Source organism: Cydia amplana, chromosome 27 (assembly GCF_948474715.1).
Source record: "Cydia amplana chromosome 27, ilCydAmpl1.1, whole genome shotgun sequence".
NCBI lineage: Eukaryota > Metazoa > Arthropoda > Insecta > Lepidoptera > Tortricidae > Cydia > Cydia amplana.
In genome coordinates, this window is record NC_086095.1 from 7,277,774 (window position 1) to 7,294,851 (window position 17,078).

Here is a 17,078-nt window from a genome sequence, read left to right on the forward strand (position 1 = left end):
TATACAATAATACATACCTACGATCATATAAAGTGATAATTGAACTATAAGCTGGTCCATAAAATTTGATTAGTAGGTATTATTACGTCATTTACTACGGAACAGATAATTAAATCGATTGACGTTGTACGTGTGACACTGCTTTTTAGGGTTCCGTAGCCAAAAATAGAAAAAAAACAATAAATTTTTGGGGTTCCCCATACTTCGAACTGAAACTCAAAATTTTTTTTTTCATCAAACCCATACGTGTGGGGTATCTATGGATAGGTCTTCAAAAATGATATTGAGGTTTCTAATATCATTTTTTTCTAAACTGAATAGTTTGCGCGAGAGACACTTCCAAAGTGGTAAAATGTGTGTCCCCCCCCCCCCTAACTTCTAAAATAAGAGAATGATAAAACTAAAAAAAATATATGATGTACATTACCATGTAAACTTCCACCGAAAATTGGTTTGAACGAGATCTAGCAAGTAGTTTTTTTTAATACGTCATAAATCGCCTAAATACGGAACCCTTCATGGGCGAGTCCGACTCGCACTTGGCCGCTTTTTGATTAATTAGTTAAGTAAACGGATGTATACAGTTAAGGTTGTCATATGAAATATATACCTACGTAAGGCACTACGCGAAAACATATCAAAGATGAATATCTGGGAGACCGAGCTTTGCTCGGAAAACATACAAAAACTCAAAAATCCGCGTTCAAAGAGGTAAGACCTAGCTAGATCGACTTTTCGCCCCCGAAAACCCCCATCTCCTAAATAGCAAATTTCATCGAAATCGTTAGAGCCGTTTCCGAGATCCTCAGAACATATTTAGGTAAGTACATATGTACATATACATAAATATACAAGTATTGCTCGTATAAAGGTATAAGATGAAAAAAATACGATCTACGCGGATGTCGTGAGCAGAATCTAATTTTTAGATACAGTATAAGTATTTACGTAAATGCGTGTGAGTGTGATAAAAACAGTTCAAACTGACGTCTAATGACTTCCTAAATATCGGTATATGTGATTATTTGCAAATGAAATTATTTGCATGTAAAACTAACAAGTTTCTACGATTTTAAGTGCGTAATATGATCCCCACGCTAAAAGTGCTAAAATCATAAGTAAACAAGTAAGTACTTACTTAGCCAGGCATTTTATTTTCAAGTGTTACTATTTTTGAAAATTCTGCTGGCTGAACCTACTGCACCTTTTAAAAACCATTAATTTTTAGGGTTCCGTACCCAAAGGGTAAAAACTGGATCCTAATTACATACAAAGACTCCTCTGTCCGTCTGTCTGTCCGTCCGTCTGTCTGTCTGTCACCAGGCTGTATCACGAACACTGATAGCTACAGTTGAAATTTTCACAGATGATGTATTTCTGTTGCCGCTATAACAACAAATACTAAAAAGTACGGAACCCTCGGTGGGCGAATCCGACTCGCACTTGTCCGGTTTTTTCCTTCACTCTTTCTTCTGTCACCATAGAGATGAGAAGTTTAATTATAACAAGAACAATAGATAATCGGGTTAATCCTTGATACCGTGAGAACTATTACCTACTATTTAATGATGATTGAAATTCTTATGAAATCATAATTCATAATAGGTCATTTGTATCAAATTGTCACCTGTGTTTCTAGGTTCCGGGTTCGAGTCGCGACAGACGGCCCCGGCTTTGCACGGGTTTCCACAAAACTTTAACAAATTATACACCTAAGTAAACCTTCCTCAAGAATCACTCTATTGATAGGTGAAACCCGCATGGATATCCGTTCGGTAGCTTTTGAGTTTATCGCAAACATACATACACACACGCAAACAGACAGACGCGGCGGGGAACTTTGTCTTATAAGGTGTATTGATGTGTTGTTTTACTTGTCGAGAGAGTATAATAAGTTAGGTTTATATTTATAAATTACCTACTAATTTTATTAAGGTGTCGTAGGTTCGGAGAGCGTAGTTTTTGTTCAATCGTACCGCATTTTAGATAAAATATCTGGGAGACCGAGTTTTGCTCGGAAAACATACAAAAACTCAAAAATGCGCTTTTTCCCAGAGATGAGACCTAGCTAGATCGATTTTTCGCCCCCGAAAACCCCCATATAGCAAATTTCATCGAAATAGTTAGAGCCGTTTCCGAGATCCCCGAAATATATGTATAAATAAACATATAAATAAATAAATAAGCAAGAATTGCTCGTTTAAAGGTATTAGATAAATTTAATAGATTTCGCAATACGGTTGCCAACAATGTAGGTACTTAATTAACAATCTTGCGGATTTTCTCTAATAACTTCATCGATTCGAACATATGGGGCATTATCTATGAAAAGGGACCTTATTGTCGATGGCGCTTACGCCGCACAGCGTCGCGCGGCATTGTATTTATATCGGAGGAACGTTGATAATGGCGTAACCGCCATCGACAATAAGGTCCCTTTTCATAGATAACGTCACATATAGGTCTGAAACGCACTTTAATAATTTGCGAAATATGAAAATTGTTTGGCGGATATTACGATCGGCCGACATATCATTCACATCAACAATAAATAAATAAATATTATAGGACATTTTTACACAAATTGACTAAGCCCCACGGTAAGCTCAAGAAAGCTTGTGTTGTGGGTACTCAGACAACGATATATATAATATACAAATACTTAAATACATAGAAAACAACCATGACTCACGAACAAATATCATGTTCGTGAAGTTGACCGCCCCACATCGAGCGCCCGCAAATGGCATATCTATATCGTTAGTTCATCGTTAGTTCACGTTAGTTCAGTATATTAAATCGTTAGGATCCGACTACAACATCGATTTTTTTTAAAAACAAAAGTGGGGAGGCCAACTTCACGCAACCGCCCCAAAATCGATTTTATGGTTTTTATCAATTAGAATCGATAGATAATCGTTAGTTCACGTTAGTTCAGTATATTAAATCGTTAGGATCCGATTCTAAGTATTTTTTTTTTTCAATTTTGTGGGGCGGTCAGCTTCACGTGAAGTTGACCGCCCCATATCGAGCGCCCGCAAATGGCATATCAATATCGTTAGTTCATCGTTAGTTCACGTTAGTTCAGTATATCAAATCGTTAGGATCCGACGCATAACTTGTGTGCGATTTTTTTAAAGTAGGGAATAGCGCCAGCACCGTCTTCCACTCTAAAACCGTATTTATGGTTCCTATCAATTGGAATCGATATGTAGTCGTTAGTTCATCGTTAGTTCACGTTAGTTCAGTATATTAAATCGTTAGGATCCGACTACAACATCGATTTTTTTTTTAAACAAAAGTGGGGAGGTCAACTATTAAAGGGTAAAACGGGACCCTAATACCAACTATTACTAAGACTCCGCTGTCCGTCCGTCTGTCACCAGGCTGTATCTCGTGATCTGTGATAGCTAGACAGCTGAAATTTTCACAGATGATGTATTTCTGTTGCCGCTATAACAACAAATACTAAAAACAGAATAAAATAAAGATTTAAGTGGGGCTCCAATACAACAAAACAAACCTGATTTTTGACCGAAGTTAAGCAACGTCGGGCGGGGTCAGTACTTGGATGGGTGACCGTTTTTGGTACACACTTTTTAAAAAATTCGCAAACAAGTTACGCGTCGGATCCTAACGATTTGATATACTGAACTAACGTGAACTAACGAATATCTATCGATTCTAATTGAAAGAAACCATAAAATCGATTATGGGGCGGTAGCGTGAAGTTGACCGCCCCACTTATGTTATTTTTTTTTTAATACGTAATGTAGTCGGATCCTAACGATTTCACATACTGAACTAACATGAACTAACGACTACATATCGATTCCAATTGATAGGAACCATAAATACGGTTTTAGTGTGGAAGACGGTGTTGGCGCTATCCCCTACTTTAAAAAAATTCGCACACAAGTTATGCGTCGGATCCTAACGATTTGATATACTGAACTAACGTGAACTAACGATTATCTATCGATTCTAATCGATAAAAACCATAAAATCGATTTTGGGGCTGTAGCGTGAAGTTGACCTCCCCACTTTTGTTTAAAAAAAAATCGATGTTGTAGTCGGATCCTAACGATTTAATATACTGAACTAACGTGAACTAACGATGAACTAACGACTACATATCGATTCCAATTGATAGGTACCATAAATACGGTTTTAGAGTGGAAGACGGTGTTGGCGCTATCCCCTACTTTAAAAAATTCGCACACAAGTTATGCGTCGGATCCTAACGATTTGATATACTGAACTAACGTGAACTAAAGATGAACTAACGATATTGATATGCCATTTGCGGGCGCTCGATATGGGGCGGTCAACTTCACGTGAAGCTGACCGCCCCACAAAATTGAAAAAAAAAAATACTTAGAATCGGATCCTAACGATTTAATATACTGAACTAACGTGAACTAACGATTATCTATCGATTCTAATTGATAAAAACCATAAAATCGATTTTGGGGCGGTAGCGTGAAGTTGACCTCCCCACTTTTGTTTAAAAAAAAAATCGATGTTGTAGTCGGATCCTAACGATTTAATATACTGAACTAACGTGAACTAACGATGAACTAACGATATAGATATGCCATTTGCGGGCGCTCGATGTGGGGCGGTCAACTTCACGAACATACAAATATCGGTGCTCATCACACTAATAAATGCCCTTCGATTCGAACCCAGGACCGCGGTTTCACAGGCAGTGTCACTAGTAGTCACTACCCACTAGGCCAGACCAGTAGTAAAAATAAATAAATAAAATAAAATAAATAAATATTACTGGACATTCTTGTACACAGAATCCCACAGTAAGCTCAAGAAAGCTTGTGTTGTGGGTACAGACAACGATAGGTGAGGGTGGGGAGGGTCGATCCCTAGGGGACACTTGGTAAACTTCATTTTTAATCAAACCAAACGAGATACAATTTTTTGCGCTGGTAACACTCATTCATTCGTTCCTAACTTCACGTTCTGTCATGGCACTGTATCGGAAAAGTCAGTGGTTCAAAAATGGCGGACGGTGAAAGATTTTCTGCGTACTATATTCAATTTTCGGTAAGCTTTAACTGGATTTATTTTATAATATGAGATGGAAATGATATTAGTGAGTGTGCTTATTTTATTTGTTGTTTATTGAAGTGATGATTAACTTGGATTACATTGATATACGCGAACATATGTTTCCAGTACGGCACGTTTTATAATCTTACTATGTATGGGGAGACTTTGTCTTTTTCTTCAGGGGAGATATGATTCCGGGATCATGTCACCCCCAAAGCGATCAAGTATACATTGTAATAAATTTACTTACGAAATGATTCATAGAGCTATCATAAATATTTTCTTTTCTTTAGTAAATCATGCCGCGAAAGTACGACCAGAGAAACACTGATTTTAACTTTCAAGGTTTTTAACTCATTATTGTTTATTAAAACAGAATTTAATGGCGTATAATTTAGTTTTTAATTATACAACCGACTCCGAAAACGGAATTATCCCCGTGGCCTTTGAAAAGACTGACTAAAGTTGACATCAACATTTTACGAACTACCCGTACTTGGTCTTTTCTATCAAGTTAAACGTTTTACACACAGGGGATGTTACTCGGTCGACAAAAAACACTTATAACGATATTTGGTTTTCAACCGGCGATATTTGTTTTTATGGATGAAATGCTATTTCAATGGCTTTCCGACCTTATGTACTATAGAACCGACGGTCCATAGAAAGGATTTTAGGATTATGCAGCTCAAACACCGTCCTCAAAACGTGAGCAGTAAATTTCTAAACTTATTTATTATAGTAAACAATAACGACCAGTGATGGGTAAAAAAAATAAAATTGCTGTAGGTATCTGACGCTAAAAATACCTTCATAAGAACTTTAAAAAAATGAGCTTGTTACAAGAAATTGTATGTTAATAACTTAGATTTTTGTTTTTTTTTTGGTACAAAAATTGATTCCCTATTTTATGTTGTTTTATGGATAATACGATTACATTGTTTTTTAAAAGTATAAGATTATGGATTAATATGTGTTTGATATCTTCATATATTAATTTTCTGTAGATAAAGTGAATACATTAATGTAGATACTACCCTCTAAATATGACATTCCCACTTAAAATCTTTTTACCAAGTGTCCCCAAATCTGGAAGACTTGATCCCTTCGGCTTAGACATCTGATTACCGGAAATACAACTTCAAAGCATGGAAGATGCAATATATATATGTTTGCTGTGTATTTTACAAATTATAGATGCATTGCTAATAGCGATCCGAGTTATATAATCAATGAGAATCTGGTATGGGGAGACATGGTAAAAATATGTTTACCATGTGTCCCAAGAACCAGGGTCACTTGATCCCCCTAGGATCAAGGCTCCCGACCAGGGGTAAACAAGTCTCCCTTACATAGGGGACACATGGTAAAAGTCAACAGTATGGGTTTTCATTAAATAATGATCTAATTTATTGCACAAATCTGTTCTAATTCAAACTATTAATGAAGAGATAAATTCTGAGTCGTATGGTGTATAAAGTTTTTCAATACTACAAATAGTTAAGAAAATGTATGCTAAAAACAAAAGGGGTGATCAACCCTCCCCAGTTTCCCCTACAATAACAATCCTAGTTTGTATCGAATTACGATATTGACTAACGCAAATCACTGTTTTAGCGCAATAGTTTGTTGTGTCGCGTGTTTTCTGACGATATTCTTGTAATGTTTTATTTATTTATAGTGACATTTCCTCATTTTGTGATTGCAGTCTGTGTATAGTTCGCTTGGCCGAGATGTGGTCTAGTTACGACCACATCATTATCGATTATTGCAAGTTTCCTCATAAGTTTACCTCAATCTGCGTTCATCACGTTTTATTATCCATGACACTTATTACCTATATTTTTGGGCAAATTCGTCATTTCATTTGAAGTGGTATGTTCCAATTAAGTGGCTGTTTGAGGGCTTATTCTCTACATACGCGGTGTTTTTTTAAAACTCCGGTAATCGGGCATAAATAAATAAGTACCTAAGCATAGAGTGCTCAACTGCTCACTCCATACATCATTGCAGTTTTGTCAACAAAACGCTTATTTTTGTAGTCGACATTTAGCGTTAACTAGCGAATTTATTAGTACCCTATACTGCAACTTACAACTTCCAAGGCGTTTGTCGGTGTATGACTGTCATCTTGGCTGGACCCCCTTTCGTGCGAGGAATGGGGACGGCCGCTTCTTTATACATACATTATATATATATATTATTTTTATACAGGTAAGTATTTTGATGTATATTTTAACCATATCATCTATGCCGTGTATATATATGACGCAATGTTTGACTTTTTTAGATTTTTTGATTATCGTAAATATTATAGGTGCGAGAACCAGATTTTAATACGAAAATTAAGAATTACCTAATTAATTAATCAAGCATTATTAATTCTATGAATTGTAGTAAATAATTTAGCCTTAAGATAAAAAAAACTGTCACTAACACATATTAAATTTGATCCAAGTAAGTCCAAATTGGTCGCAAATAAATGAATGTATTTATATTTAATGCAATTTTTTAAACGCTTCTAACAGTCCTAATTCTTTCTTTCTTTTAATTTAAGTAATTTCTTTGTAGTTTTACACGTAAAATGTACTATTTATAGTATTTATGACGCAATAAAGAATTTTTACTTACACACTGTAGGTACTATTACTAACCTGTGAAAAGGCGGTTTCGCGCGGGTCCTCTGCTCTCCTCTTAAGATCGTGTGAGTGATTTGGGCATCATCGAACATTTGGTTGAAGATAATCATTTAATTGTTTGACAAGCACACGTGCATTGACATAGATATCTAGGGACTGGCTTTACGGGCAATAATAATGAGGCATGACAGGGGCCAGTACAGCGGTGTGAAATCGCTACAACGCGATTGGTTGATGAGTTCGCATCACGCGCGCGATTGGTTGACGAGTTCGCATTACGCGCGCTATTGGTCGCAACTAGTCGCGTTAGACTGCACGATTGGCAGGAATTCGTGGGTAGCACCGCTGAACTAGTACGATGTTTAGTGCCCCATTAGCCCGTCCTTAGATATTATACGTCAATGCACACGTGACACCACGAGAGGCGGGTGTGTGTACAATTTATAAGTTAATATTTGACTTATACCAACAATCCGTGACATTGCCATGTATTGGTAGGTAAAAATTTAGTTAAAAGGTTTTAACTTAAAACCACTTTAGCATATTGTAAAGTGTTTGGATAAATACCCAATATGTAAATATATTTTTCACCACATCAAATGGTAGGTAATGGCTCTTTTGATTGTTCAAAAACTGATCACAAAGTTGCATTTTATCCACAAGAGTGGTAAAGTAAAAAATGAGGAAACAATTCAACATTTGCATCTAATTACTTTACCACTCTTGTGGAAAAAATGCAACTTTGTCATGAGTTTTTGACGAATAAAGACATCCTTTACGAGCTGGTGTTGTAATTTTATTTTATTCAATTCCTGTATTTGAAAATATTTTGACTCAATTAGTTGTAGGTAGGTACATATCATATATCACAGCTATAATTAATACCCCTACGTAAGTAAGGTACCTAATTAGTAATTACCTATTATAAGAGTTTTTACCATTATTTAAAATTGCATTCATAATAAGTTGCCCCTGCATATTAGCTAAGGTAAAAATACATCAAATTATATAAAAATATTTTACATTTATAATGTCAATATCCAGAGAGGAAAATGGAGACTACGTTTGTATGTATCGGCCGTCCCTTTCCTCTTAATAACGGCGATTAAGTACCTAAGTGTAATTAACGTTAACATTAGCGCTGGTGGCCTAGCGGTAAGAGCGTGCGACTTGCAATCCGGAGGTCGCGGGTTCGAACCCCGGCTCGTACCGACGAGTTTTTCGGAACTTATGTACCTACGAAATATCATTTGATATTCACCAGTCGCTTTTCGGTGAAGGAAAACATCGTGAGGAAACCGGACTAATCCCAATACGGGCCTAGTTTACCCTCTGGGTTGGAAGGTCAGATGGCAGTCGCTTTCGTAAAAACTAGCGCCCACGCCAATTACTGGGATAAGTTGCCAAGCGGACCCCAGGCTCCCATGAGCCGTGGCAAAATGCCGGGACAACGCGAGGAAGATGAAGAATTAACGTTAACATTAACGTGTCAATTGTCATATAAACATTGTCTTGTCGCTGTCTAATTGTATCTATGTATTGCAAATGACTCTATTGTCTTCTTTCTTTGCTTTTTCCATAATTAACTAATGAATAACAAAGTTTGCAGTTTTTATTGATGAGTAAGTATAATGCTATGTCATGTGAAATCATCCGAGTTATTAAAATAATAACTCTTGTTATGTATAGGTACAGAATACAGACTGAATCATCTAGTAATTGTATGTCATACACATTTTATAGCGAACTCGTTCGCGTCTTTCCTGTAGACATCGCAAAGTTAAGGGAATCTAAAGCAAATTTTTACGCGGCACTTTTACAGGCGGGATAGGTACCTACATTTTTTTCAGCACTTGAGACTAAAATGAGAAAAAACGGGATATCTTGTATACCAGAGTCGTTAACTTTTATTGTAATGTCCACAGAAGTTACGTTTTTCTAAAATGTGTTTGACCCATGTAAGGTAAACGTACTGGTGCTAGACGTGGTCCCAGTATGTCATCTTGAAACTTACGTCATTGTCAATAGAGGTGACAGCTGGGTGCCATCTATTGGGCATTAGCATGTCGAGAACTAGTACATTTACCTTAATACTCGTATGTTCGCAATAAATGCTTTGTTTTGTCTTGACCACAAATGTAACTTAGTGTTTACAGTATAGTCAATGTCAGCCGTCAACCTCGGAACGGCGTAAACTAACATAACTTGACGCGAAGACCCATTCATTGTAGGTACTTGGGCGTTTTTTTTTTTCTCCTATTAGGATAGAAAGAGCTCGTGATTCTGAGTAGAAATACCATAAAAAAATTCAAATTTGAAAAAAAAAAAAGTGTTGGGACAACTTAAAAAAAATCTATAAGGGTTCCGTTTTTTGCCATTTGGCTACGGAACCCTAAAAACGCCCACTAAAGGTGACAGTCTATTTCCAACCGCAGCTGCACTACTGTCATTTTTACTATGGAAATTGACAGTAACAGCGGCGCGTTCAGTACCAGTAGTGCAGCTGCGGTCAGAAATGGAATGTTACCCTTAGACTTACAGTCACAAATATCTATAAATACGCCTCTACATATTATCAGGGCGTTAGAGTGCGTGTTCAGATATTTTTGACCACCTGATAACACCTAAATAACTGTTCCGTGAACATAAAAATCATAAATCATATATTTAAATAAATAAATATTATAGAGGACATTCTTACACAGATTGACTAAGTCCCACAGTAAGCTCAAGAAGGCTTGTGTTGTGGGTACTCAGACAACGATATATATAATATACAAATACATAAATACATAGAAAACAACCATGACTCAGGAACAAATATCTGTGCTCATCACACAAATAAATGCCCTTACTGGGATTCGAACCCAGGACCGCGGCTTCACAGGCAGGGTCACTACCATATATATATTATACTACTCTTTGGTCACTACCCACTAGGCCAGACCAGTCAGTCATATTTATTTGTAAACATAGGTTTTCATGATCACACTATTGTATAAATAAGGTATCACTATGTTTAGCCATTAGGCATACAAATATTGTCCAGATGGTGCATGCATATTTATAAACTTAATCTATTGTAATTTTTTTATTAATTATGTTTATGGTTTTAATATAAAAAAACATAATGTGTCAATAAATCAATAAAAAGTAAAAAAAAAATCTATAAAAACTAAAATATACCTAATTTAATAATTTACATTCCTACAATATACTAGGTACTTAACCAAAAGCGTTTTCGCGTCAAAAAAAATCAGCAGCGGTATCATGGTCGTGGTTTTATCACCTGTCATGTCATGCGTCACTTTCGCACTTACATAGATGTTAGAACGTGACAGGCATGGTGACAAATGATAAAACGGCCATCATAGCCCTTCGAACACTATACCGAAAATGCCCTTTAACAAATCCCCACCATTTTATGTGTATATTACAGAGTTTACAGATAGCTTGGGTAATGATTGGGTACCTATTAAAGTAAACGTACTGGTGCTCGACGCAGTCCCAGTACATGTCATCTTGAAACTTAAGTCATTGTCAATAGAGGTGACAGCAGGGTGTCATCTATTGGGCATTAGCATGTCGAACACTAGTACGTTTATTTATCTTTACACCCATTCTTTTAGAGGCGGTTCGAGCGTCGATTACGAATGACATTGACTCCCATTTCTGACCTTATGTGTTTTGATTTAACGTATTTGGTATCATAATAATTGCTGCAGAGGCGCTGGTGGCCTAGCGGTAAGAGCGTGCGACTTGCAATCCGGAGGTCGCGGGTTCGAACCCCGGCTCGTACCAATGAGTTTTTCGGAAATTATGTACGAAATATCATTTAATATTTAGGTACCAGTCGCTTTTCGGTGAAGGAAAACATCGTGAGGAAACCGGACTAATCCCAATACGGGCCTAGTATACCCTCTGGGTTGGAAGGTCAGATGGCAGTCGCTTTCGTAAAAACTAGTGCCCACGCCAATTACTGGGATTAGTTGCCAAGCGGACCCCAGGCTCCCACGAGCCGTGGCAATATGCCGGGACAACGCGAGGAAGATGATGGTCTCATAATAATTATAGACATTTATAGAGTTCGTCTAAGCTAGCTTCGTGACGCTCGTGATTCAATTTTAGAATCTTTCGCTTGTGCTCAGGTATCAAATATTAGCACGAAGAGTTAAGGATGACTAACGTGAGTCATCCTTTAAGGATCACCGTACCCTTCGTGTTTGACAAATCACTACATAGTATAAAACAAAGTCGGTTCCCGCTGTCTGTCTGTCTGTATGTATGTATGCTTAGATCGTTAAAACGAGGTTAAAACTACGCAACGGATTTTGATGCAGTTTTTTTTTAATAGATAGAGTGATTCAAGAGGAAGGTTTATGTATAATTTGTTAACCCGTGCGAAGCCGGGGCGGGTCGCTAGTACTATATAAAGCAGGTATTTAGGTACTTGGCATAATATATAATGGTTTAAATAATCACGCGATAACCAACTAAATAAAAAATCGGATAAGTGCGAATCGCACTCACCCAGAGTGCAATTATTAATTTCAATGTATAATGTTTATTTTTTTCATTTGTTTATAAATCCTTTGCTTACATTGTTTATAAAATAAACAAATTGTGTATTAAGGTCTTAGAGTTCTTAGACATAGGTAACATATATGTAATAGTCTCATGTTAACGTATTGGTGTTGTATGTACTGTAAGTTTATATTGAAATAAATGAAATTAAATAAAAACAAATTATTCTAAATACTCACTGTTCAAAACTTCACTTCAACAACACTCGAAACTACCAAAAAATTGTCTTTTTTCTAAATTCTTCTAATTTATTCCTCTTTAAAATAAACTGTTGTTAATTAAACTTTCAAAAAATGTATAAGTATTTCTAATAACACAAATAATTAATCGTAATAATAATATAACTTGTGAGTTTACGTAACGAATTCTGTAAGACGAACGTTCGCGCGGAAGAGACACACAAACTGACGCGTCTTATCTCAGTCAACACTATAGATACACATTTACGAAACTCTTATATACATACATAGTTGGTCAAACCAATTTGTCAGTCAGTAAGAACCAGGAAAACTACACTCATCCTTTTCTTTTGGGTGCTAGTACTAATGTAAGACAAAGATAGTATGATTATCTCTGTCTATGTTTGAAATGAGTCCTTTGAGTCCTTTGACAAACTGTATATATCAGCACTTACGCCCTTATACATAGTAAAATGTGACGTAACGGTAACCCTATGGCGATTGGTGGTTACTTGGGCCATTTTATTTAAAGTTGTCCCCTACAAATTTATCAAATTTGGGATTTTTTATGTTATTTCTACTCAGAATCACGATCTCTTTTGATGCTAATAGGAGAAAAAAAGTGTGTTCACAAATTAAATAAAAGTGTAGGGGACAACTTTAAATAAAATGGCCCACTTACTAATGCGGTGCGACGTAAGCGCCAACCTCCATAAGGTACCTTTACTGGTGGAAAGTCACTGTTATCTCGTACGTATATGGTTTTTCTGAACGTCAGAAGGTGATAATTATAGAGCATAAATAAATGAAATGACGAAAAATTGCGGACGAGTGTTTTTGCAATAAAGTATTGAATTTATTATTAGTTTTCGGAACCTTTTAAGAGGATAGGGTACCGGTTCTCTATACACACGTAGTCCTATTTTCCTCTACGGTATTTTTATTTTATTTATTTATTCGTGAACAATATGACAATTATCTTTGAATATAACTACATACTAACTTCCTTAAATCTAGGTCCTTAAATAATTAATCAATTGGACATAATGGGAAATGTTTTTTTATTAATTGTTTTTTCGATTATTATGAGTTGAGAGCGAAAAACAAATCCCGTACAAATAAAAAAAAACGAAAATAATAAAACAAGAAGCGTTTTAGCTACGTTACACATAAAATTAGGTAAAATATTTTCTACATTGTAGTTTCTACATACATAGATTACATAATACATAGACATTGTCACTAACATAAGTAATAATATTTAATAAATTACTACATGACATTAAAGCTCTCCAAAGGGCCTCTACGTGTTGGATCTATATCCCCACGCAAGCCTATCAAAAGACCGGGATTTATAGGCCCGTGAAGTCCAAAATGGAGAAACAAATAATAAGTAATAAGTATGTTATGGAAATTGAATTTTTGAAATAAATAATTATTTTATTTTATTCACTTTAATTTAATTTAATTGTCAATATCAATACCCAGGGAGGAAAACGGGGTCTACGCTTGTATGGAGTAGCGGTCGTCCACTATCCTCTTAAAAACCATTAAGGCTATTTCCATTCGGCAAGGGTCGAACACGATTTTAAAAGCCACGGCCACAGACGTCACTATGAGGTCAAAAACCGGTGGTATTTTTAGATTTGGTACCAACAAATTAGAATTTAATTACTACACTTTAAATAAAAGCATGGTCATGGTCATAGGTCATGGATGTTTTCTATGTATTTATCTATATGAGTATGTATACATATATCGTCGCCTAGCACCCATCCATAGTACAAGCTTTGCACTTTGCTTAGTTTGGGGCTAGGTCGATCTGTGTAAGATGTCCCCTACCTAATATTTATTTATTTAGGTATTTATTTTATAAAACAAAGTCCCCCGCCGCGTCTCTCTGTTAAACGAAGTTACCATGGTTACCAGTACAATTTGACAGTTAGTGAGATGGTGCAGTTGTGCCCTGACAAGGCCCGGGCAACCTAGCAATGGTTTTGGGATGGAGAAGGGGCCCCTTAAATTCTAAGTGCCATAGGTAGGTATTAGGTACCAAGAGCCTAGGGGCCCTAGAGGTCTCTCCATTCGGGCCTGTGGCCCGACTACAATAATATAATAAATCTCACGAGCCCTCTAAAGCCGTACCATTACATTAATCACCGTAAAAGGTAATAAAAAATATTTCCGCCACGTGTAAAGTAAAGTAATGAAATAATTATATAGGTACCTACCTATCAATAATTGGATAAAATTGCTTTCAAAGTAATCTAGATTAAGATTGCACTCGTGTAAGTAATCGCGAGAAAAGTGACATAAGTAGGTACTTAGGTTAGGTTACGAAGAACGGCAAACGCTGGTGGCCTAGCGGTAAGAGCGTACGACTTGCAATCTGGAGGTCGCGGGTTCAAACCCCGGCTCGTAACAATGAGTTTTTCGGAACTTGCACGAAATATCATGTGATATTTACCAGTCGCTTTTTGGTGAAGGAATAGATCGTGAGGAAACCGGACTAATCCCAATAAGGCCTAGTTTCTCATCTAGATTGGGTCAGATGGCAGTCGCTTTCGTAAAAACTAGTGCCTACGTCAATTCTTGGAATTAGTTGTCAAGCGGACCTCAGGCTCCCAATGAGCCGTGGCGTGGCAAAATGCCGGCATAACGAGGAAGAAAAATTCCACGTGTGACTGTGAAGTAATAAAATAATTATATTAATCGCTAGAAAATTGACATTAACCCTTTAACCGCCAGATATGTAAGACATTACATATCCAGCTCATTTCGCCACAGTCTAATAAATAAGACAAAGATCTGATTTGGTTTTTACAGCACATTTATAGGTAAGTAACTCCCGTAACTATATGCCAACCTTACTCTGCGTGGTACAATTACTGTCGGTTGCGACACGAGCACGCTCGATCAAAAATTGCTGGCGGTTAAAAGGTTAAGTAAGTATATACTTATTACAACTTGATACTTACTAGTGGTTGCTTTTCTAATTAAGTATACGCATTTACTTGAACCTCGCCGCCGCCATACAATCGAATACGCTCTCATTTTAAAACGACATTCTGAAATAACATTAGGTAAGTAACACATATCTATGTATGGTACAGTCGCCATCAGATATATCGGAGCGGCCAAGGTGTTCACAATATCTGAACCAGGGATGTTGCGGATGCAGATTTTTTGACATCCGCGGATGCGGATATTTAAAGGCTCACATCCGCGGATGCGGATGTCAAGATTAGGTACTTAGAAAACGTCAAATATTACATTTTTAGTATTTTTTTATTAAAGTTTAGTATTTGAGCAAGAATATAGGTGCGTTATACTTAATAAACAGTAACTTGGCCGACTTTTCTGGATCTAGACGATTTCGTTATAGGTAATGACGAAATTACCTAGCACTTACGCCGCCGCTAAGACGTTCTTGTACCGACTTGTTCGACATCCGCATCCGCATAAGCTCCGCATCGATTTTATGCGGATGCGGATGCAGATGCGGATGTTGAAAATAATGCGGAAGTTCCGCGGTTGCGGATGTTCGCAACATCCCTGATCTGAACACGCACTCTAAGTTAGTCTCTAACGCCTTGACGATAAAGGCGTGCTCAGATATTTGTGCACCTTGGCCGCCCCGAAATATCTGATGGCGACTGTACTTATTTTTCATTGCTACAAATTGTAATACAGACAAATGAAAGTGAATAGAGTCAGACCGAGAAATGTCTGCAGCGATTTTGATAGCCCACGCAGTGCAAGTGTTATTTTAAACGTCAAACTTCTATGAATTTATGACGTGTAATTAACACTTGCACTGCGTGGCCTATCAAAATCGCTGCAGACTTTTCTTGGTCTAACTCTAGGAGTTTTATATAAAAAAAACATCCCAAACAGGATATGACGACTTTATTAATCACATGTTTTAAGTAGGTAATACCATACGTCACTCCTATTAATAGGTACTTATTACCTAGATTTGGAGACAGCGAAATCTAATTGGTTTTCCATAAGGAAATAAAAATAGATTAAGAACGCATTAAGACTGGAAACTATTGAAATCGTCACGGTTGGATGACATTTTGCCAAGTCTGTGGTAATCCCTGGCAACGGAATATAATGTGGGTTTCCATCATGTCATGTCAGCGTATGAAATCGACCACCATGCCTGGGAAACCTTAGCTGAAGACTGTGATGAATGGCGCAAGCGTGTTATGGAGGGGAGAAGATTATGCGACCAGCCCTAGTAGCACGGTCGCATTTTTATCATTTATCACCATACCTGTCACGTTCTAACAAGTATGTAAGTGCGAAAGTGACGGGCTTAGTGATAGTGGATAAAAAATGGAACCGTGCTGAGCCCGCAAGCCTGGGGCCTTATTCGACAAGCGACATTTGACGTATCGTGTTGAACTTCCGTTGAATCCACAGACCTGTCATTGTCGCGCTCGCGCTTGACAGACAGCTGAAGTGTGCGAAAGGGAAGCCATCACGTATATGAACATCGCATGAGTGCGAAAGAGTCAGACTACAAATGAGAAAACGTGACCATTTTTGAGTTTGACGACGGCCGCGGACGGCCAAGAGCGTATCACCGTAATTTTCA